Genomic DNA, 22,836 nt, shown 5'->3' with positions numbered 1-22,836 from the left:
GTATGACGTATGATACCATACATCTTATAATTTGTATGATATTTTACGACCGTTATTCCATTAATAATGTTTCCTAACGTAATATACAGTATCATACGAAATGGAGTGTCACAGATTTACATACAGAATAATATGAATTGCCCTGACACCACATTGGAATCTCAGAAGCCTGGTATCTGGTTTAAGTCAGAAGTCTTCAGTGATATACTGTAGAAAGATAAGATGTTTGTAAACATGCAGTATATCTATCATAATCATGTGATTACAGTACATGACACCAATTGCCTGATGTATTTTGTGTTTAGTGATAAAACCCAAATCTCTAAATATAACAAATATGGATTCAGTTTACAGAGTGGAATGTAGAAAACTCCAGGCGGTCACAAAGTCTTGTTACGCCAACGCATTTAAACAGGTTGTTATTTATTATGTTGGATTCCAGGGTTTCAGCACTCAACAGGCCCTCACCTGCTCTGCTGTCTGGAGTAGCAGCGAGCCTCAGACCAGACTGGCTAACCTCAATACGTCTCTGGGACAGACGCAAAGGAAAGAATGGTCACACTGCTGACGACAGCTTGGTTTTGTGTATGTCGAGGGAGAGGCGGCAGGGAGAGTGGGGAAAAAAGAGCTGAGTTAGTAAGAAAAGATCAATGTGCCTATGCTTGGGCTGGGCATGGTGGTCAGCCAACCCTCCTCCTCAGAACCACAAAAAGCCTCATACTAAAGAGGCGGCTGCCAAAGCCACAACTCTTATAGGGGAAACCTTGACCATGTGTGACGCAGCTCAACCCAAACATCCACAGTGACACCAATGAGCCATCAAAACACAGCATACCTTCCCTGCTATACTGCGACTTTCCCAGCCTCAGGACACACATCTTAATGTAGCTCAGTTGGTAGAGCATGGTGGTTCAATCCCCACTGTGGACCAGTCTGAAAAAAGTATTAGATTGGGTTGACTCACTAAGTTGCTCTAGATAAGAGGTTCTGCTAAATGATGGAAATGTAACATTAAATGTAATCTTGTTGCCTAACTTACATTCTGAGAAATCCCCTGAACTGCATTATGACACAGTGATCAATCCTTTATTCGTCACTCACCCACTTATCTCAGTCACTGTGGAACCACATAGAAATCCCCTGATGGGAAAGCCATGTCTATAGGGAGAACTTTACTGTACATTCAGTGGCATGCTGTATTCTCTGAAGAAGATCCCCCTTATCTCCGGTGGAACTCTCGTTTCTCTGGACAGGAGTTCTTTCTAGTCTAGTTGGTTGTAGACAGGACCTCTCTCTCTGATCTAGCTGATCACCATTGTGACTCGTGTCCAGGGTATCCAACGTCTCATTCCTGCCCAGAGAATAGCATGAAAGAGAGGCGTACAGTATTTTTATAACCCAGTGATCACTGACTAACCTAATTACACACTAATCAATCAAGCGTGTTGAATCTGTGCCAGGCCCGGATGTGGCCTCGCTCCCTCTGCTCCCTCTATCCCAGTGCATCTGTTTAAGGGCTCTCCCATTGCCCACTTGTTTAAAATTCACACGCCGCACGCTTCTTTTTATACTGGCTTGTTGATTCCCACCCCGGGGTCACCTTCCAGAGAATGGACTGAGCCGCAACCTCTTGGCCTGTAGCAGTGCAGGCCCTGGCTTGATGATTGGTGGAGAGTTGAGTAGGCAGAAGGTAGAAAAGGGTTTTGGTCAGCTATCTCATGACCTGGCTGCCTGAGAGGAACAATGAAGGATGACCTGAATACTACAGTGTAACAAGAATGTTTCAGCGCATGTGAACAGTATTAGAGTAATATACTGCTGGTAGGTGTCTAGACTGTTATTTTATGCATTATAGTTAGTCATAAAAAAAGATAGCATGCATTGGCTATAGTTGGGAGGAATACATTCACAAATCAAACAAGGTTTTAGTTCAGTCATTGTTCCTGAACTACAAAGCCAAAGGGCTCTCCCCCAAGGTGCCCTCTGTGTTACAGTTGATATGTTTCTTTCCTGTTAACCAGTTTGTCTTCACTCCACAAGGTGATTGATGGGAAGAGGGGTGGTGTGTGGGGGCAGAGAGACAAGGCAGTAAATATATGGCATCAGTAATTTACGGTTAGTGTACGATCCTTGAGAAATATTTCAATTCAGCCCGATGGTACTCATAAAGAAAGACAGACAGGCCTACAGAGGAGAGAAGAAGCATCATTGTCTCTCCCTCCCTGTTCTCTGAATCAGTCACACCCATTGATCTTTGCTGCACTCTACAAATCTACATGGTGTCTTTCTCTTTCACACGTAAGAAAATGAGAAAGAAAACGTATTTTATTATGTAGCTCTTTTATTCCCTCTTTCTTTCTTTCTTTCTTTCTTTCAACTAAACATCAGCCACTCTCTCATGACATTTCTGTAATTAAAGCCAAATGGCATCCCTCGATAGGCTTCCAGCTGCATACGTTTAATTCCATACAATCAAAGTGTCCTGTTTAACTACTCGCTGTCACGGCTACCAAAGCTATTTGTCACAACAGAGACAAAAGGAACATTTATGAGCAATAAAGAATATCACTTAAACAGTTTTACCTCGTTAAGACTCCTTCAAAGAGAAAACAAAATAAAACATATACCATTTCACAAACAATGGTAATTGTAAAGACTATTTTCAGAAACCACCTTTTGCAGTGTAGACTTCAATGTGTTCTGTGTTAAAGTCAAAGGCATGCCTATTGGGAACCGCATAGAAATAAACCAGGGTCAACTTCATACACATTAAAGCTTAACATTTCTGAGGTTGACACTTGTGGAGAAAATACAACCACGGTGACCTGCTACGTGGCACCTGTACGTGGCACCTGCTACGTGGCACCTGCTACGTGGCACCTGCTACGTGGCACCTGCTACGTGGCACCTGCTACGTGGCACCTGATACGTGGCACCTGATACGTGGCACCTGCTACGTGGCACCTGATAAGTGGCACCTGATACGTGGCACCTGATACGTGGCACCTGATACGTGGCACCTGCTACGTGGCACCTGATACGTGGCACCTGATACGTGGCACCTGATACGTGGCACCTGCTACGTGGCACCTGCTACGTGGCACCTGATACGTGGCACCTGATACGTGGCACCTGATACGTGGCACCTGCTACGTGGCACCTGATAAGTGGCACCTGATACGTGGCACCTGATACGTGGCACCTGATACGTGGCACCTGCTACGTGGCACCTGATACGTGGCACCTGATACGTGGCACCTGATACGTGGCACCTGATACGTGGCACCTGCTACGTGGCACCTGATAAGTGGCACCTGATACGTGGCACCTGCTACGTGGCACCTGATACGTGGCACCTGATACGTGGCACCTGATAAGTGGCACCTGATACGTGGCACCTGATACGTGGCACCTGCTACGTGGCACCTGATAAGTGGCACCTGATACGTGGCACCTGATACGTGGCACCTGATACGTGGCACCTGATACGTGGCACCTGATACGTGGCACCTGATAAGTGGCACCTGATACGTGGCACCTGATACGTGGCACCTGATAAGTGGCACCTGATACGTGGCACCTGATACGTGGCACCTGATACGTGGCACCTGATACGTGGCACCTGATACGTGGCACCTGATACGTGGCACCTGATAAGTGGCACCTGATACGTGGCACCTGATACGTGGCACCTGATACGTGGCACCTGATACGTGGCACCTGATACGTGATACCTGATACGTGGCACCTGATACGTGGCACCTGATACGTGGCACCTGATACGTGGCACCTGATACGTGGCACCTGCTACGTGGCACCTGATACGTGGCACCTGATACGTGACACCTGATACGTGATACCTGATAAGTGGCACCTGATACGTGGCACCTGATACGTGATACCTGATACGTGGCACCTGATACGTGGCACCTGATACGTGATACCTCTGTGTCATAGGTTCCTTCAGATGTATGTTTTCCCCAACACAAATCAAATCAAATCAAACGGTATTTGTCACATGTGCCAAATACAACATGTGTAGACCTTGCCATGAAACATAACCTTTAGAAAGCAGGGTGACTGTGGGATCCCATGAAGTCTATACAACCATGAACACAGCACAGGGATGTTTTTGGACTCATTTCCCCTTATTTTGACTCAGTTACACACGTGGGCCAACACTGAGCCTAATTCACACACACACATGAACTCGTCCAGTGACCCTTTCGTGTTCCCATCAATTCTAGGCTGACCGGTTTTTCTTTCCATAGTGAAACATGTACCAACCACATCACGCCCTGTGATTGGGAATAGAGATGGCAGCTTCCTCGGCTCCCCTGGGAGATCTCACTGTAAATCCCACAAAGATGTCTGTCCCTCAGTTAGTTTGGATGCTGCTGTCAGAGATAATGAGATGTGTGTTGATCGTGGTGGAGGATGGTACAGACTGGCCCTACACTTCTTATATAGCGTCTCTAGGCATTGCCCGTGATGCTGAGTTGGGTTGGGTTCCATATCGTGCTGGGTTCTAGGGTTCCATGTCATGCTGGGTTCTAGGGCTCCTGTGCAGAATCTCAGACAAGAAGGAGAGGGAGGCATCTCTTTGCCTTACTGTTCATTGTTAATCTATCATTCCTCCTGGTCTTGGTTATATCAAGCATGCCAATGAACACAGAGAATACTGATCCACATCATAGAGAACACCCCCACCAATAAACAATCAAGAAATCTATCAAACATATTGGTTAAATCAGATGTGGTCAGAGAGAGAAAAGAGGCCTTCATAAAATGATGTTTCCCTGTAGATCTTGTACCTCTTGTAGCACCATAACGAAATGCTCTAACGTTGGATGCCCTCAGACTTTAGGACCTATGATGTAGAACTTGCCCTACTAAAGGAGTTGTTTATATCTTACAGTGTTCTTGCAATTCGATTTATTTGGGAAAAACATCCCGCGTCTTGAAGGTACGCCTTGGAGAACATACATCCACTATCAGATGTCAAAATATCACCTCACCAGAGACTTTATAGAACAAAATCACGCTATTAATAAATTGTGTTGTGTCGGGATCTAAAAAGTTAATTCAACAGAGAGGAGGTGACTACAACAACAAATTACTCCAAAGATAAGCCATGTGGACATATAAATTAGATTCCATATCCCTGTTTAAACAAAGAACTAGATATCACCTCCTTCCTATAGGCCAAATCAATATTAGATTTTGCCACACATATAGAGTTAGCCACACATATATTTATGAACGATGATGTCCTTTGTTGTAAAGCGATCTCATGAAATGATATAATATTTCCAAGAAAGCGGACACTTAAGGTAATTGATTCATGAATGGTGCTTGATGCCCTCAATTGCCCTTCGTGCCCACTCCCACTCCCTATAATTCTGTATTTCTTTGTGAGAGTGACTTGTATACAGGTAGACCAGAGAAGCCACATCCCTGAATGGTCAGATGAGTGACAACCCTGATAAGAAGCACCTGCTGCTCATCGGTTACTAACCTGTGTTTCCTACAAATGCTGTTTTGTATGAAAAAGATTTGTACTATATCAGTTATCCTGTTAGAGCGTCTGTGGCGAATCCACTGTGCTGTTTCATGGTTATGTCGCAGCAGTGTGTAGGAGGGAGTTTCCAAGATGTGGGAAGTGTGCAGGAGGGCATGGGACAGAGAATTGTGTAGTTTCGGTGGGTAAAGTTGTGTGTGTCAACTGTAGGGGTGCACATGTTGCTGGGGATCGTAAGTGTCCGGTGAGAGAGAGGCAGGTTGAAGTGGGCAGAGTAGTGCAGAAGGTGTTATATGCTGAGACAATGAAGATAGTAGAGGAGGATGGGTCAAGGGTGAGGGATTCTGAGTGTAGTAGATCTGTGCCAGCACAGAGGGATATATATGCTTCAGTAAGGTTCTTAGCTATCATAGCAATGGTTATCAGCACGGCTGGCCCTTAAATGTACACGGAGAGTTAAAATGAATGATATGCATGTCAATCTCTCATGGATCAAAGTGGAAGAGAGATTGACTTCATCACTACTTGTTTTTGTAAGAAGTGTTGACATGCTGAATGTACTGAGATGTCTGTTTAAACTACTAGCACACAGCTCAGACACCCATACATACCCCACAAGACATGCCACTAGTCCAGGACAGACTATGGGAGGAGCACAGTACTACATAGAGCCATGACCACATAAAACTCTATTCCACATCAGAATTAGATTGAAAAAAATAGACCTTATGGAACAGCGGGGACTGTGAACAGACACACACAAAGGTACAAACACACGCATATGCACACAAGTTCTAGCCCACACACTCTAAACACGCGTACATTGTAATACTGTTGTATGGGTGTTTTATACATTTTGTATTGTAGATATGTAGTGGTGTAACAATGTTATATGATATACCGTTTAATCTTTTGTTTTATATGTAATGCAAGTGCCTTAATGTGTTTGGACCCCAGGAAGAGTATGTTTAGCTAATGGGGGTCCCTAATAAACACAAATACAAATTGTACCGCAGAAATGGAATCAGAAATGGAATCACAGAAAATAGATGATGTGGTGGCAGTTGCAGAGAAGTACTTGGGGGTAGGAGATTTGACTTCAGAAGAGTTACAGCGTGTGTTGAGTGGCAGTGTCCCGTCCTCTCAGGTTGTTGGCCTGGGGTAGGATCAGAGATGGTTAAATAGTGGAATAAGGTGATAGGTTTCAATGAGTATCAAGTTAGTTGGTAGGGTAATTCAAATATATGTAGATTTAAATTTTATTAATATTTTATTTTTGCCGGTTCCCATTTTGTATCACAAAGTGTAATACTATAGTTCAGTTGGGGGTGGTGATTGCATGTTTAACTAGGAAAGTCAGATAAGAACACATTCTGATTTACAATGACGGCCTACCAGAAGTCAAAAGGCCTCCTGCGGTGACGGGGGCTGGGATTAAAAATTAAAAATTAAAAAAAAATATAGGACAAAACACACATCACGACAAGAGAGACACCTCAACACTACATAAAGAGAGACACCTCAACACTACATAAAGAGAGACACCTCAACACTACATAAAGAGAGACACCTCAACACTACATAAAGAGAGACACCTCAACACTACATAAAGAGAGACACCTCAACACTACATAAAGAGAGACACCTCAACACTACATAAAGAGAGACACCTCAACACTACATAAAGAGAGACACCTCAACACTACATAAAGAGAGACACCTCAACACTACATAAAGAGAGACACCTCAACACTACATAAAGAGAGACACCTCAACACTACATAAAGAGAGACACCTCAACACTACATAAAGAGAGACACCTCAACACTACATAAAGAGAGACACCTCAACACTACATAAAGAGAGACACCTCAACACTACATAAAGAGAGACAACACAACACTACATAAGAGACGTAAGACAACAACATAGCAAGGCAGCAACACATGAAAACACAGCATGGTAGCAACACAACATGGCAGCAGCACAACATGGTAGCAGCACAACATGGTAGCAGCACAAAACATGGTACAAACATGATTGGGCACAGACAACAGCACAAATGGCAAGAAGGTAGAGACAACAATACATCACGTGAAGCAGCAACAACTGTCAGTAAGAGTGTCCATGATTGAGTCTTTGAATGAAGAGATGGAGATAAAACTGTCCAGTTTGAGTGTTGTTTTGCAGCGTGTTCCAGTCCCTAGCTGCAGCAAAAAGAGGAGCGATCCAGGGATGTGCATGCTTTGGGGACCTTTAACAGAATGTGACTGACAAGTGTTGTATGTGGAGGATGAGGGCTGCAGTAGGTATCTCAGATAGGGGGGAGTGAGGCCTAAGAGGGTTTTTTAAATAAGCATCAACCAGTGGGTCTTTCGGCATATTGGATGCCAACCACTGTTAAACAAAGAAGAAGAGGAAATATTTGCACCTACACACTGAAGAAGGCTGCACCTACACACTGAAGAAGGCTGCACCTACACACTGAAGAAGGCTGCACCTACACACTGAAGAAGGCTGCACCTACACACTGAAGAAGGCTGCACCTACACACTGAAGAAGGCTGCACCTACACACTGAAGAAGGCTGCACCTACACACTGAAGAAGGCTGCACCTACACACTGAAGAAGGCTGCACCTATACACTGAAGAAGGCTGCACCTACACACTGAAGAAGGCTGCACCTACACACTGAAGAAGGCTGCACCTACACACTGAAGAAGGCTGCACCTACACACTGAAGAAGGCTGCACCTACACACTGAAGAAGGCTGCACCTACACACTGAAGAAGGCTGCACCTACACACTGAAGGCTGCATCTACACACTGAAGGCTGCATCTACACACTGAAGAAGGCTGCACCTACACACTGAAGAAGGCTGCACCTACACACTGAAGAAGGCTGCACCTACACACTGAAGAAGGCTACACCTACACACTGAAGGCTGCATCTACACACTGAAGGCTGCATCTACACACTGAAGAAGACTGCATCTACACACTGAAGAAGACTGCACCTACACACTGAAGAAGACTGCACCTACACACTGAAGAAGGCTGCACCTACACACTGAAGGCTGCACCTACACAATGAAGAAGGCTGCATCTACACACTGAAGGCTGCACCTACACACTGAAGAAGGCTGCATCTACACACTGAAGAAGGCTGCATCTACACACTGAAGAAGGCTGCATCTACACACTGAAGGCTGCATCTACACACTGAAGAAGGCTGCACCTACACACTGAAGAAGGCTGCACCTACACACTGAAGGCTGCACCTATACACTGAAGAAGGCTGCAAAGCCTAAAAGTCTGTGTGCACCATCCCTGACGCAGTGAAACATATCATCTAAAAATGATGTCAACTTTATGCTAAATCTTTTTGAGTCTGGACCCATCACACAGTTTGATTTCTCTGAATTGACGGGTTTTACGCACCGACCAAACTTCTGAGAGTGGGTCCTTTTTGATTATCTGTTCACAACACAGAAATGTTCTCACTCACATAGATCTGATTACCATAATATGAAGGATGTTATGTCTCTAAAGGGTGAAATACATTTATTTTCAGAATCACAAAATGGCCAAAGAAATTGTGAACAGCATGATGAGGTTGTCACGTTTCTTCAAAATCGAACCCAGAAGCAGACAAGGAGAGTAGGAAGAAGGTGAGTATTTATTTACAAGTGAATGTGAGTGGGTAGATACATCCAGGTGGCGTAGCGGGCAGCGGTGGTGAGTTGATGGGAGTAAATAGGTGGATCCAATGGTGAAGCGGAATCCTCCGATGACCAGGCGGGAATGGGGTAAATGATCCGGGTGAGTAACTGAAGACAGAACAAACAGAGGTAAGTTGAAGGCAAGCAAGACGTACAAAACAACAAAACAAATTCTATCCAACTTGAGGCTGCTACTATGGCACAACATACTGTTCATGGCTAACGATCCGGCAGGGAATGGATGTCAGGTCAGAGCCTTTGAAGGGGAGAGGTGATGATCAGGACAGGTGTGCAGATTACTGATGGGATACAGGTGCGGGTGAACATCGATCTCCCAACAAGCTAATCTTCCCGGCAACCAGACAGGGTGCGTTCCAGGACACCGGAAACACACTCCAGGACAGAAACACAGGCAAACACAGACTCAGGAAGCGGGGTTCGTGACAGAGGTAATCTGGCCTTTTCTTAATTATGCAGAACTAATAGTTGGCCTGAGATTATCACATGGTAGCCAAAGAGATTTACGGATTATAGGAAAGCCTATCATATCTGTTTGTTCTGGAAGGGAGGCGAAGGAGAAAAATCATTTGCTGGGAAAATTTAACCCATTTGAAACATTCTTCCGTTCTTTATGTTGGCCTTTTAACTGTTGAAATTAGGCAAATTTTTTCACGACTGCTGTGTTTTGTGGGATTCTTTCCACCAGTTAGTCAGGACATGGGATGGTTGTGGGGGCGTTGGATGTAGGAGGGGAATTCTCTCCCTGTCTGACGCCAGCACAGCCCCGTATCCCGGAGACGGGTGGCCAAAACACTTCAGCTTGGATTTAGCGCCATCGTTAAACTATTGTGAAGTAATTATGAGGCACTAAATGAAGAGTGGGGTCGCCCTGTAGCCAGTGGAGAAAAAAGTCACTCCACATGAAGGTGTGTCATGACTACAGGGCTGAGTGACAGGTCTCCAAGCGGACCTCACACACACACATGCAATGGAAGTAATGGTCTGCAAGAGGACTACACACATTCACACTCTCTCTCTCTCCACCCCCTTTCTCTCCTTCCTCTCCCTATCTCTCATTCATCTCCCTTTCTCTCCATCCTCTCCCTATCTCTCCATCCTCTCCCTTTCTCTCCTTCCTCTCCCTTTCTCTCCTTCCTCTCCCTATCTCTCCATCCTCTCCCTTTCTCTCCATCCTCTCCCTATCTCTCCTTCCCCTCCCTTTCTCTCCTTCCTCTCCCTTTCTCTCCTTCCTCGCCCTAGCTCTCCCTATCTCTCCTTCCTCTCCCTATCTCTCCATCCTCTCCCTTTCTCTCCATCCTCTCCCTATCTCTCCTTCCTCTCCCTTTCTCTCCTTCCTCGCCCTAGCTCTCCCTATCGCTCCTTCCTCTCCCTATCTCTCCATCCTCTCCCTTTCTCTCCTTCCTCTCCCTATTTCTCCATCCTCTCCCTATCTCTCCATCCTCTCCCTTTCTCTCCTTCCTCTCCCTATTTCTCCATCCTCTCCCTATCTCTCCATCCTCTCCCTTTCTCTCCTTCCTCTCCCTATCTCTCCATCCTCTCCCTTTCTCTCCTTCCTCTCCCTTTCTCTCCTTCCTCGCCCTAGCTCTCCCTATCTCTCCTTCCTCTCCCTATCTCTCCATCCTCTCCCTTTCTCTCCATCCTCTCTCTATCTCTCCTTCCCCTCCCTTTCTCTCCCTTTCTCTCCTTCCTTGCCCTAGCTCTCCCTATCTCTCCTTCCTCTCCCTATCTCTCCTTCCCCTCCCTTTCTCTCCTTCCTCTCCCTTTCTCTCCTTCCTCTCCCTTTCTCTCCTTCCTCTCCCTAGCTCTCCCTATCTCTCCTTCCTCTCCCTTTCTCTCCTTCCTCTCCCTATCTCTCCTTCCCCTCCCTTTCTCTCCTTCCTCTCCCTAGCTCTCCCTATCTCTCCCTCCTCTCCCTTTCTCTCCTTCCTATCCCTATCTCTCCTTCCCCTCCCTTTCTCTCCTTCCTCTCCCTATCTCTCCATCCTCTCCCTTTCTCTCCTTCCTCTCCCTTTCTCTCCTTCCTCTCCCTATCTCTCCTTCCCCTCCCTTTCTCTCCTTCCTCTCCCTAGCTCTCCCTATCTCTCCTTCCTCTCCCTATCTCTCCATCCTCTCCCTTTCTCTCCTTCCTCTCCCTTTCTCTCCTTCCTCTCCCTATCTCTCATCCTCTCCCTTTCTCTCCTTCCTCTCCCTATCTCTCCTTCCCCTCCCTTTCTCTCCTTCCACTCCCTTTCTCTCCTGCCTCTCCCTAGCTCTCCCTATCTCTCCCTATCTCTCCTTCCTCTCCCTATCTCTCCTTCCTCTCCCTATCTCTCCTTCCTCTCCCTATCTCTCCATCCTCTCCCTTTCTCTCCTTCCTCTCCCTTTCTCTCCTTCCTCTCCCTATCTCTCATCCTCTCCCTTTCTCTCCTTCCTCTCCCTATCTCTCCTTCCCCTCCCTTTCTCTCCTTCCACTCCCTTTCTCTCCTGCCTCTCCCTAGCTCTCCCTATCTCTCCCTATCTCTCCTTCCTCTCCCTATCTCTCCTTCCTCTCCCTATCTCTCCTTCCTCTCCCTATCTCTCCTTCCTCTCCCTATCTCTCCTTCCTCTCCCTATCTCTAAGCAGCACCAAGCATCTACCCCATCACTTCCTCTGCATCTCTGAAGCATGATGATTTAGTTTCACATTGTGTGCTCTGGATTCATCCTTCACTTTGAATGAGGCTGTTATTATGCACATCCATCCATTGTTGTCCAAACAGGCCAATCAATGTTTTCACCCTCCTTTGTGTCAACCATTAGATCACTCTTATGAGATGACTCAATGTTGATATTGTTGTTATGGTTGTTGATTGGATATAATTAGGGCATAATATTCACCTATTTCCTATAGATACAAAAAATATTCCTTGATTTGATTTCAACATTTTGATTTCAGGTGCAAATGGACATAAAACTTCAAGACAGAACAACCTCAGCCCACCTAGCGGTCCATGAGGTAAGAGGGACCCCTTAACTTTAACACATCGTAGTCCCTCAACCTCAGCCCACCTAGCGGTCCATGAGGTAAGAGGGACCCCTTAACTTTAACACATCGTAGTCCCTCAACCTCAGCCTTCCCTCTTATCTGATCTCCTGAGACATGGAGATATGACTTTTACTTCATCACTAAGAAATGTCTCCTTTCCCCATGTATTTCTCTTTATTTAACAAGGCAAGTCAGTTAAGAACATTTTCTTATTTTCAATGCCAGCTTAGGAACAGTGTGTTAACTGTCTTGTTCAGTGGCAGAACGATAGATATTTTATATATTTTTTAATATATATATATTTTTTACCTTGTCAGCTCGGGGATTTAATCTTGCAACCTTTCGGTTACGACTCCAGCACTCTAACCACTAGACTACCTGCCGCCCCCTAAAGTGACCAGCTCTGCCACGGTCCTGTGGAGTTAGTCAGGTCCAGGTCCAGACTATCAGACAGATGTGTTTAATTTGGCTTTATCTACTGACACATCCTGTCTGTGTTGCATGCGAGGACAGCATTGCACTCCCACTGGCACCGAGTTAGGGCAGAGCCAGAGCTAGAGTCACTGACTGAAACTTGAACCCCCCCTCTCCTCTCCTCTCCTCTCCTCTCCCCCTCCTCACACCACAGCCAAATTGTATTATTTAACTTTTCTCCTACTCAATTTTTTAAAATGTATTTTTACCTCTAACCACACTCCAAAGGGTTACTTTTTAAAGCTTTCTCAAAATGGCATGTTTTGAGTTCCACTAAACAAAAACAAAAAGGAAAAACAAGGGAGATTTCACTGTAAATGTTTCATAGGAAATTGACCGTCGTCACGGATATTCTAATTGGTACAGTACTGTAGCCTTATGGGAAACAGCAGTCAATACAGTGGTTGAACTCCTCCAGAGAGAGAGAGAGGGCTGTGTATGACTCCAGTCCACATCAGTCATTGTTTGGTTGCTTCACATCTTTCTATCCCCATATATTCTTCATAAACCCTGAATGACCCTCCCCTCCTCCCCTTTCTATTCTTCCTCAAAAAGGTAGAGGGCTGAAAGGGGAAATGGGTTGCCGTGAAAGGGGGCTCCTCGTGATGTTGTTATGATGGGGTTGTCCCAGTGGTCTCTAATGGTTCAACTGGGCAGTGACCCACCACACACACACATACACACACACACTGTTCCTAGGCCGTCATTGTAAATAGAATTTGTTCTTAACTGACTTGCCTAGTTAAATAAAGGTTCAACAATATAAAAAAATAAACACACACACACACACACACACCTTTCTTGCTGGTCATTAATGAATATGGCTCTAATTGAATTCATTGAAGACAAACGAGTGTTAATTGGGAAGATAATAATGACCACAGCTAACAAAAGAGAGTCCTCTGGCTGCAGGCCTGTTCCTCCCAGCAGGAGGGGGTCTGTGGAGGGCAGAGGGGGGACAGAGTGGGTGGTGGGGGACGTTACCTTCTTTTGTGCTCATTTTCTTTGGAAGGAAGCAATAAAGTAATAAAAGGCTTGGCAGTTGAGTCTTCCTGCTCTGCACTGCATAGTGAAACACAGGACCCAGTGACAAATTCATAACCACTAACGAGAGTGTGTGTGTGTGTGTGTGTGTGTGTGTGTGTGTGTGTGTGTGTGTGTGTGTGTGTGTGTGTGTGTGTGTGTGTGTGTGTGTGTGTGTGTGTGTGTGTGTGTGTGTGTGTGTATGACTGTGGATATATCCCTTAATTTTGTGACTGAAAGCAATTTCTCTGTGGTAGGACAGAGCAGGCAACGCATTCAGATGAACTGTCTGATGGTGGCCAGCAGCATTCATCTGACATTCTCTCTCATACACTTGTATATATTTCTTTAGATTTTTTGGTCAGAAATATTGCGAAATTGCATTTAGAGTTATTTCATGAGTTAATATAAAGAAATGAAATATACACCAGAAACCCACCCATTATTGGGAATGACCCTGAAAAGTGGTCTTTAATATGGAAGAGGATTGAAAGACCCTAGGCTTTTACAATGCACTATGGTTATTTCTGTCAATACCTTTATTGCATTCATATTCTCTCTATGCTGTGATATATATGCTGTAAATATTTTAAGAAGTTGTAAAGGCACATTTGTTTACACTCGTTTGGTTTCCCCACAAAGTTCATTTCGCCTTCATAAATTGTAAATGATTGATGTTTTAATATGGCTTCACCATAGCTTTTGAGGATACTTCAAAACTACTGCAGGTAGCTAATATTCTTTATTTATTGTTTCCTCTATTAGTTCTGCTGTAATCTCTCATTTCCACTCCGGCCCATATTCCAATGAGACCTTTGGCCTTAGGGGCCTGTTTAAGTTGAGGAGTAGAGGAAGAGGAGGGTGGTGGGCTTTGATAACAGGACCCACATGTATCGGCATAGTCTCTCACTCCACTACGCTGGCCAATAGAGACTGAGCAGGCCAGAGGTCATAGGTCAGGGCATCACATTAGTTAGGTATAATTTGGTGGTTTTGACTGATGCCAGGGTTGGGGTACTGGATAGAGCATTGGACTCTGCTGGACCTATGGGCTAAGATCTGAGTAATGGTTACAGTAATGCACATACCCCTGTTATGATGATGATCCCCATTATCCTGTGATGCTGTTGATACAACACATTACTTTGAACCTGAAGGTGATGGTTGAGTGTAGAGAGCACTAGACCTGGGACCTGTGTATTGGGATGGTCTCCCAAGGTCTGTATTCTCTGAGTAACATACAGTAGAAAGATGCTATGCTACTTTTCGCCACCCTCTTGTAGACACGACACGGCAGCACTCTATCACCCCCACTGTGACCCTGGATCGTGGACAGGAGTTCAGAGATATGTGCAGCCTCCCCATCAACCTAAGAATCTCTCCCATCGCCCCCGCCTCTCACCTCCTGCGCTGGCATCTGTCTTCTGTCCATATATCAGAGGTGAGTGTTGGCCGTAAAGGGGATTACTGCTTAGGGGAGTATGTGCATCCATTTCCACCATTAAACAGGATTCAGGTGCTGCTGCCTCTCCTGCTCTCTACAGGCAACCTATGAGTAATGGATATTCTCTCTCTCTCTCTCTCATCTGCAGTCTGGAGACACACAGACACATACGCAAAGAAGGAAATATACTGTATGCACTTTCTTTTAGTTAACTGCAGTCTGGGGGTACTCAGGACACTTTTACTCAGGGGGAGGATTGTTGGACCATGCCCCACCAAGAGATGGATCATTCAGCCTAAACCCTGTCCTTTTCTACTGAACCCCCCTATCCTTTTCTACTGAACCATCCCTGTCCTTTTCTACTGAACCCCCCTGTCCTTTTCTACTGAACCATCCCTGTCCTTTTCTACTGAACCCCCCCTATCCTTTTCTACTGAACCATCCCTGTCCTTTTCTACTGAACCAGCCCTGTCCTTTTCTACTGAACCATCCCTGTCCTTTTCTACTGAACCCCCCTGTCCTTTTCTACTGAATCCCCCTGTCCTTTTCTACTGAACCATCCCTGTCCTTTTCTACTTAACTCCCCTGTCCTTTTCTACTGAAGCACCCCTGTCCTTTTCTACTGAACCCTCCCTGTCCTATTCTACTGAACCCTCCCTGTCCTATTCTACTGAACCATCCCTGTCCCTTTCTACTGAACCACCCCTGTCCTTTTCTACTGAACCATCCCTGTCCTTTTCTACTGAACTACCCCTGTCCTTTTCTACTGAAAATCCCTGTCCTTTTCTACTGAACCATCCCTGTCCTTCTCAAACCTTGAAAGGCTTGTCCACACGTGAAAGGCAGAAGCGAATCTCTTACCATACCTTGTCTGGGTTGTCGGTGAGTCCTCAGATCCCACACTGACCCACACTGAGTGCTAAAAGCCTTCAATGCATGGCTGTACTGGCTCTTCCGTAACATAGGAATGGTTTTCACGGCTGCCTGAGAGGATGACAGTGTCTGAGAGAGGATTTATGTGGAAAGGAGGCCTGTAACAGTTGCAGTGATGAAGAACCCTGTGATTGAGTATGGAGAGAGAGAGAGAGAGAGAGAGAGAGAGAGAGAGAGAGAGAAAGAGAGAGAGAGAGAAAGAGAGAGAGAGAGAGAGAAAGAGAGAGAGAGAATGCTCCTTAATTTCTTTCTCCTGTAAATGGAATGCATCAACAGGTCACACTCTTCAAATGAACAAACAGATTTAAAGAACAAATAAATCAGTACACCAACAGAACATCTGAGGCTCAATAGACGAGATTACGGAAAGAGCCAAAACAATTGCAGAGCTAATTATGCTTATTTCTCTGAGTGGTTAGAGGTTGTGTGGAGAAGACACTGTCAATTAGCCTAGGGCTGCATTGCTCAGGGACCATACTTTAACTTTTAATTACAGTCATCAAAATATAATCCTCTCCTTCCGTGTGTGTGTCTCTTACTGCTTTTATTCAGGTCCTCACAGTGTTTGGAATGGCAACGTTTGTGTCTTTCAAAGATATGAATAATTGGCAGCAGTACAGGTTATCTGGGTTTGTTGTCGACCAACAATTTTTCATTGAAGTTCAAGATACTTAAAAAGAATGCTAACCTACTGTAGGACTTGAGTCACAGGAATAGACTGGATAGAGAGAGACAGTGTAATGCGTATGTGTGTAGCTAGTGAAGATGAGTCAGGCACAGGACAGCAGATATGAGTAATGTACGCAATTTTACTCAACAATAATCACAATACAGGTCAAATAAATCCAAGGCCACAATAATGGATCGCAATACAATAAACAAACAATCACTCACAAACAACCATGGGGGAACAGAGGGTTAAATAATGAACAAGTAATTGGGGGATTGAAACCTGTTGTGTAAGACAAGGACAAAACAAATGGAAAATGAAAAGTGGATTGGCGATGGCTAGAAGGCTGGTGACCACCGAACGCCGCCCGAACAAGGAGAGGGACCTACTTCAGCGGAAGTCATGACAGTACCTCCCCAATGACGCGCGGCTCCAGCAGCGCGCCGACACTGACCTCGGGGACGACCCGGAGGATGAGGCGCAGGGCGATCCGGATGGAGACGGTGGAAATCCTGCAGCAACGAAGGGTCCAGGACATCCTCTACCGGCACCCAGCATCTCTCCTCCGTACCGTACCCCTCCCACTCCACGAGGTACTGAAGGCGCCTCGCCCGACGCCTCGGGTCCAGGATGGCTCGAACAGCATACGCCAGGGCCCCCTCGATGTCCAGAGGGGGTGGAGGAACCTCCCGCACCTCAGACTGCTGGAGCGGACCAGCCACCACCGGCCTGAGGAGAGACACATGGAACGAGGGATTAATACGGCAATCTGGGGGAAGCTGTAACCTGTAACTCACCTCGTTCAGTCTCCTCAGGACCAGGTTCCGGCAGGGCAGGCGGAGGGGCAGGTTTTGGGTCGAGAGCCAGAACCGGTCCCCCGGTGTGAACACCGGGGCCTCACTGCAGGTGCACATGGGCGGCGTCCCAGGTCTCCTCAGAGTGCTTAAACCATTCGTCCACTGCAGGAGCCTTGATCTGGCTCTGATGCCGAGGTGCCAGAACCAGCTGATACCCCAGTACTCACTGGAAGGGGGAGAGGTTAGTGGAGGAGTGTCAGAGTGAGTTTTGAGGCTGACCGAGACCCCCAGACATTCAGTGAACGCCATCCAGACCCTGGACGTGAACTGGGGACCCCGATCAGAGACTACGTCCTCAGGCACCCCGTAGTGCTGAAAGATGTGAGTGAACAGGGCCTCCGCAGTCTGTAGGGCCTTAGGGAGACCGGGCAAAGGGAGGAGACGGCAGGACTTAGAAAACTGATCCACCACGACCAGGATCGTGGTGTTGCCCTGTGAGGGTTGTAACTTCCCTCTGGGCAGGTGCCTGGGAGCCTTGCACTGGGCGCACACCGAACAGGAGGAAACATAATCCCTCACGTCCTTGGCCAAGGTGGACCACCAGTACTTCCCACTAAGACAGCGCACTGTCCGACCGATGCCGCGTCCAGCTCCCACACTACCGGTGCCACCAGGCAAGAGGCCGGGAGTATGGGAGTGTGATCCATGGACCGCTCCTCTGTGTCATACATCCGGGACAGTGCGTCTGCCCTAGCATTCTGGGAACCTGGTCTGTAGGACAGGGTGAACACAAAACGGGTAAAAAAAACATGGCCCACCGCGCCTGGCGAGGGTTCAGTGTCCTCGCCGCCCGGATGTACTGCAGAATGAGGTGGTCAGTCCAGATGAGAAAAGGGTGTTTAGCCCCCTCAAGCCAATGTCTCCACGCCTTCAGAGCCTTGACAACAGCCAACAGCTCCCGGTCCCCCACATCATAGTTTTGCTCCGGCGTGCTGAGCTTCTTCGAAAGAAGGCACATGGGCGGAGCTTCGGTGGCGTACCCGAGCGCTGAGAGAGCACAGCTCCTGTACGAGGCTGGCCTCGGACGCATCCACCTCCACTATGAACGCCAAAGAGGGATCCGGATGGGCCAGCACGGGAGCCGAGGTAAACAGAGCCCTCAGGTGACCAAAAGCCCTGTCCGCCTCAGCCGACCACTGCAGTCGCACCGGTCCCCCCTTCAGCAGTGAGGTAATGAGAGCAGCAACCTGACCAAAACCGGTAGTAATTGGCAAACCCTAAAAAACACTGCACCTCCTTTACCGTAGTTGGAGTCGGCCAATTACGCACCGCTGCAATGCGGTTGCTCTCCATTTCCACACCTGATGTGGAAATCCGATGCCCTAGGAAGGACTGGATTGTTGTAAGAACAAGCATTTCACAGCCTTGACATATAGATCATGCTCCAACAGGCGACCAAGCACCCTGTGCACCAGGGACACATGCTCGGCATGTGTAGCGGAGTACATCAGGATATCATCGATATACACCACTACACCCTGAAGATCTCATCTACAAATGATTGGAAGATTGAAGGAGCATTCATCAACCCATATGGCATGACACGGTACTCATAATGACCTGAGGGGGTGCTAAATGCTGTCTTCCACTCATCACCCTTACGAATATGCACCAGATTGTACGCACCCCTGAGATCCAATTTTGTGTAGAAGCGTTCCCCGTGCATTGACTCAATAACCGTAGTTATCAGAGGTAGCTATATCAGAGTTATCAGAGGTAACTATATTTCACCGTGATTTTATTGAGACCTCGATAATCAATGCACGGGCGTAAACCGCCATCCTTCTTCTTCACAAAAAAGAAACTCGAAGAGACAGGTGAAATGGAGGGCTGAATGTACCTCTGACGCAGGGATTCGGAGACATATATCCCCATAGCTTCCGTCTCCGCTTGCAACAGGGGATACACGTGACTCCTGGGATATGCAGCGTCTACCAGGAGATCTATCGCACAATCCCCCCGTGGATGGGGTGGTAATTGAGTCGCCTTAATTTTACAGAAGGTGAGAGCCAAATCGGAATATTCTGGGGGAATGCGCACGGTGGAGACCTGGTCTGGACTTTCCACCGTAGTAGCACCAACGGAAACCCCTAAACACCTACCTGAGTACTCTCGCGACCACCCCGTGAGAGCCCTCTGTGGTCAAGAAATTGTGGGGTTATGACAAGCTAACCAGGGTAGCCCTAGCACCAGGCCTAGCACCTCTCCTTGTGACCCCCCTGCGTTATCATACACAAAGGTGCAGTGACCTCCCTGATAAACCCTGACCCTAATGGTCTACTATCTAAGGCATGAATAGGGAAAGTCATATCCACAGAAACAATAGGGATCCCTAAACTATGAGCTAAACTTTTATTAATGAAATTCCCAGCCGTGCCTGAATCTTTTAGCGCCTTATACTGGGAATGCAGGGAAAAATCAGGAAAAGTGACAGAGACAAACATTAGTGCAACAGAGGGCTCTGGATGAGAATGGTGTCTACTCACCTGGGGTGATGCCAGAGTGCCCTGCCTGCCTTCTCTATTCCCAGAGGAACCAACCCGGCACCGACCAGCAGTGTGTCCTGCCTGCCTTCTCTATTCCCAGAGGAACCAACCCGGCACCAACCAGCAGTGTGCCCTGCCTGCCTTCTCTATTCCCAGAGGAACCAACCCGGCACCGACCAGCAGTGTGCCCTGCCTGCCTTCTCTATTCCCAGAGGAACCAACCCGGCACCGACCAGCAGTGTGCCCTGCCTGCCTTCTCTATTCCCAGAGGAACCAACCCGGCACCGACCAGCAGTGTGCCCTGCCTGCCTTCTCTATTCCCAGAGGAACCAACCCGGCACCGACCAGCAGTGTGCCCTGCCTGCCTTCTCTATTCCCAGAGGAACCAACCCGGCACCGACCAGCAGTGTGCCCTGCCTGCCTTCTCTATTCCCAGAGGAACCAACCCGGCACCGACCAGCAGTGTGCCTTCTGCCTCCGGTCTCCCTGCGCACCATCCCTCCTAATTCCATAGGTTCGAGGGAGAGGGTGCAGGAGGATGGAACAACCAGACCCCAATCTAGACGTCCACAAGTAGCCAGCATGTTGTCCAGCCTGATGGACATGTCCACCGTCAAAGGTTAGGGTGGTGTCTCTACAGGCCAGCTCCCGACGGACGTCCTTGCGTAGACTACAACGGTAATGGTCGATCAGGGCCCTGTCACTCCATCCAGCGCCGGCAGCCAGGGTCCTAAACTCCAGAGCAAACTCCTGTGCACTCCTCGTCTCCTGCCTCAGATGATAGAGGCGCTCACCTGCCGCTCTGTCTTCGGGTGGGTGGTCGAATACTGTCCTGAAATGGCGGGTGAACTTCTCAAAATGGTCCAACGCCGCATCCTCCTCTCTACACACAGCTCTGGCCCACTCCAGGGCTTTCCCGGTGAGGCATGAGACTAGGGCGCAACTCTTCTCACAGTCCAATGGTACTGGGGAAGTTCAGTTTAAGGAGAAAACCCTGGCAGCCGGCAGTATCTCCGTTGTATCCCGTGGGTAGGGATAAATGGATCTTGTTAGGTTCAGGAGGAGAAATAGCGTTCAAGGGAGATCCCGGTTGTGGTGGAGGCGCTGGAGAAACTCCCTGTCTCTCCCAGCGGTCCATATTCTGGACAATGCGATCCATGGCGGCGCTCAGACTGTCAATCTCCTCCGCTTGTTCGATGACGCATTCCTCCACCTCCATGAGCGAAGTGTCTTCTCCTGCTGACTTCATATTTTTGGTCAGAGATTCTGTCAGAGTCGTGTGTATAGGTGGCAGGGAAGTCAGGCGCAGGAGAGTCAAACGGAGTGTAAATGGAGTCTTTTAATAAATGCCCACTTAACATGCTCCAAACACTAATATGTACATACAGAAATACCCATGGGTATGAGGACCCGTCACGCACCTATACAACCATAAAACAACACTGACAAAAAAAACTATCTCTGACAAAGACATGAGGGGAAACAGAGGGTTAAATACACAACAGGTAATGAATGGGATTGAAACCAGGTGTGTGGGACAAAACCAATGGAAAATGAAAAATGGATCAATGATGGCTAGATGACCGGTGACGTCGACCGCCGAGCACCGCCCGAACAAGGAGAGGCAACGACTTCGGCAGAAGTCGTGACAGATACATTAATCCTCTTGCGAATTGAAGGAAATTAATGAAACACAGAGACGAAAGATAAAAAATAAATATTGGTACATTTTTTGGGAAGCCTGGCTTCTCTTGGCATCCATGAATACACACCACTGATCTGCAGATAGATGAAAGGCTGAGGTGTGAACCTGTGATGGCATGGCAACACACATGGCTGTGTTGGGGCGGTAAAATAAAACTCTCCCCCTGTAGAGCTCTACCTTGGCCATGTGTTTGACTTGAAACATTCCAGAAGTGTTAAATGATTCCTGAATGAAACCCAATATATCCTCCTTCTCGCCCAGTGCTAGTTCCAGTTCAGTCGGGTTTGATCATCCCACCACAGTTCAAAGTTGTCCTCTATGAAAGGCTGTTGTTTTTTCCCCTGGTTACTTCCTTTATTACAGGTAAACGTCCATAATAATTTATGTCTCTTGGTTTGGGAGCAGAACATCTTTGATGAATGAACCACCCATATGAAAGGGGACCAGGAAGTGTCTCTGGGAAGCTTCTGGTTATTCATCAAAGACCCTCCACGCTCCACCAGAACCAGAACCTCCGTTACCTCTCTCAAACAACACACAGACACACAGCAAAGCATTCTGGAGGATCCTACACTGGAACCCTGCTAGAATACCTGAAAGAGCTGAAAGAGAACCGACCGCTGGGAAATTCCCTATCCAGCAGCATATCACAGAGGCATAGCGTAGAGTGGAGGTCTGTTGCTCTCAGAGTTCAGAGACTACTATGTAGCATGACTTAGATATATCCTTTTACTGTATCTCAGACCTCATATATCAACGTCTATACTAAAAGTAGAGAAAATGAGACATTTGTCCTCAACTAAGTATTATTGAGACAGCTATTTAGCATAGGGTGCGTGTAAGGTGATGTGCCTTTATGTTACGTGCATGGGTGTTGCCAGACTTTAAACTATGTGTTTCTTAACTATAGAGAGTGTTATTGCTTGCGACTGAAGAGCATGTGGGAGTTTAGTTAGTGTGTGGGCTGAGGTTATGT

The 22,836-nt window shown here is 47.1% G+C and overlaps 1 pseudogene; it reads right to left on the bottom strand.

The window, feature by feature from the left end:
- Window positions 1-21,374, bottom strand: part of LOC109903003 (proproteinase E-like) — a 109,063-nt pseudogene extending 87,689 nt beyond the window's left edge.
- Between the last annotated feature and the right edge of the window lie 1,462 nt (window positions 21,375-22,836).

This window comes from Oncorhynchus kisutch, linkage group LG13 (genome assembly GCF_002021735.2).
Source record: "Oncorhynchus kisutch isolate 150728-3 linkage group LG13, Okis_V2, whole genome shotgun sequence".
NCBI lineage: Eukaryota > Metazoa > Chordata > Actinopteri > Salmoniformes > Salmonidae > Oncorhynchus > Oncorhynchus kisutch.
This window is presented reverse-complemented; position numbering and strand designations above follow the sequence as displayed.